This window comes from Montipora capricornis, chromosome 12 (genome assembly GCF_036669925.1).
Source record: "Montipora capricornis isolate CH-2021 chromosome 12, ASM3666992v2, whole genome shotgun sequence".
NCBI classification, from domain to species: Eukaryota; Metazoa; Cnidaria; class Anthozoa; order Scleractinia; family Acroporidae; genus Montipora; species Montipora capricornis.
In genome coordinates, this window is record NC_090894.1 from 18432039 (window position 1) to 18434538 (window position 2500).

The 2500-nt window shown below is 45.6% G+C and overlaps 1 pseudogene; it reads right to left on the bottom strand.

Moving 5' to 3' along the window:
• Positions 1-1489: 1489 nt before the first annotated feature.
• LOC138025493 (uncharacterized) overlaps positions 1490-2500 on the bottom strand; it is a 1050-nt pseudogene continuing 39 nt past the window's right edge.

Consider the following 2500-nt stretch of genomic DNA (forward strand, 5'->3'; position numbering starts at 1 on the left):
CATGACTAGGAGCGAACAACTTCCATACTAAGCCAATGTGTCACGGCATTTTTACTAACCCTATTTTTAGACTACCTTTTCCCTCGGACAGAAAGGCCGTTCCGGTCCGGTACCCAATGACGCCAACTTAGTTTCTTGTGATTGGTCATCGGGCTCTCACGGGAATTTCATTCGCGGGAAATTCAATCTAAAAATAATAGGTCTGTGAAAACGCCGTGACAGGAATAAAGGGCAGTTGTTCGCTCCTACTCATAAGCTTTCCGATTTCGTGGTTAAATGAAATACCACGATAAACATCCCTCAAATTGTAAAGGTGAAGTCTTTTCAGGCGACAAGATATATCCAGCCGGAGCTTATCCCTATTTCTGTAGCATTCAACGACAAGGAGTATTTCTACTCCCACTGGAGTACCACCAAGGCAATGTGAGAGTAGTATAGGTGTCTTGCTGCCTAAGGAACACAACGTGACGACTGGGTCTGCTGGTCGTGAACCCAAGCTACTTAACCTGGAGTCCAGAGCAAGTTAACTACTAAGCCCCAACATCTCCCCCTGTGTGACACTGAATACAACACTTAAATAGCTGAGAGGGGCGGAAACATGGGGTCAATTAATAAAACTTTTACACGTGTAATGCAAAGTGTAGCCATTGTTTTAGAGTCTGAGAACAATAGCTACACTTGTAAATTACACGTTTAAAAGTTTTATTAAATGACCCCTGAACGTTAAAAATTCTCCGGTAGGTGCCTCCGGAATGAGCTAAAAAAAAAAAGGACGACTACTCCATCTTTACCGAGAGATTCTCTCTCGGTTGAATTCAAAAAATTAAACTTCGAGGGATGTACTTTTAATGATCATACACAAAACAAGCACGAGCTCGAGCTCGTTGTCAGTTACAAGCACACATGTTACTGGGGCAGTAGCCTCTGCCACATGATCGCTGGCACCAGTTATCCATGGATGCGTTTCCTCTCCAGTGGCCAATAGCCCCACACTTGCTGGGATTAGGTGCATCAGTAAGGGTGGCTTCGTTTTGGGGCGTTTCGTTGACTTAGAGAATGTAATGTCGCGATTGATTGATAGGACAAACATACGTGTCCTATTTACATTTTTTACAGTGGGCTCGGACATCAGCATACTAAGGGCGCCGATGGCAGCCGCTATCAGTCCATTTATGAGCCCACTGAACCCTCCCAACCCATGATGAGTGATGATGTAAGTGAGTGATGAAGATAGGCCACAACACCGGGAACCACGTCCCTACTCTTTTCGAATAGTGTGTGGGTTCTTTAACGTCCCACAGTGTTATATGTGAACAAGGTTTGTGAGACGGGACCTCCGGTTTATTGTCCTTATCCGAGAAGACTTGAAAGTCTAATCATTTGCAGATGTCATTACAAAGACAGCACTTTCTCCTCAGTTATTTAAAAGACCTGAGTGTTGGTCCGGCCGGAGTTGAACTCACGACCTCCCGCGTGGACAGCCCGGTGCTTAACCAACTGAGACACCGGTGCGCGGTATCAGCTGAAACAACCAACGGAGAACACAGAAACGTGTTGGCGGGAGGCTGCCGTCCTTTTTAATGATAGCCACGTCTGCATAATTGACAAAAGTTTCCTGTTTAGGATTCCCGCCCTGTCCGCAATTACTTGGGTTTGCACAACCCCAGTTGTTTCCAGTCCTTCCCACCACGGAGAACACAGCGACTGCAGGTCAAACCAGCGGGTAGCTTGAGCTTGATTTTGAAGACGTCATTACCAGAGCCTAATAAGCAAAAGCAGCAATATCAAACTATTACCTTGCACTACGGGTTTCATCCATTCGACAGCTTTTTGGGAGGGGTCAACGCATGAGAAACGAAATATCACAGTCCTAGCCATTTTTGTCTTTGATCAACTAACAAGTCCTCTACCTTGATAATGAAATCACCATTAGACATACGAACTTGAGTACTTTGTACCTTCTGGTAATTCCCAGCTAACTGAGCCATCCGGTTGTTTCAGCTGATAGACCAGTTGTTTTTCTGTGATGGGCTCCGATTTCAGTTCTCCGATCCTGAAGAAGAATGTTCCCTTGTGATTGGAAGTTATCTCAATCAGCACCTCGATCTCTTGGCCCTCTCGATATGTCTTGGTTTTGATACCATTTGCGTATTCCCTGGCCAAATGTGTGGCTGATTTTTCTCGTGGTAGGGATCGCCGCACACCCCACACTTGCCGCCGTTCGTTTTCCCACTGAACGTTAAACCCTCCGCAGTTGAGCTCGTTGTCCGTGTAGTGAGGAGGATTGGGAAAACCGAACCGCCAAGCCGAGTTACGGCTGGGTGGGTCGATCAGACGCCCATGCCCAACAACCGACGAAACCAGACTCAGAAGGAAGAGGATCTTAAAATGCGCTTTTCCTTCCATAGTTAAGCGGAACAATATGATTTTGGGCAAAATGAAATACCTTTTTACATAAAATACGACGTTGTTGACATTATTTCATAAAAGTGTCACTCAA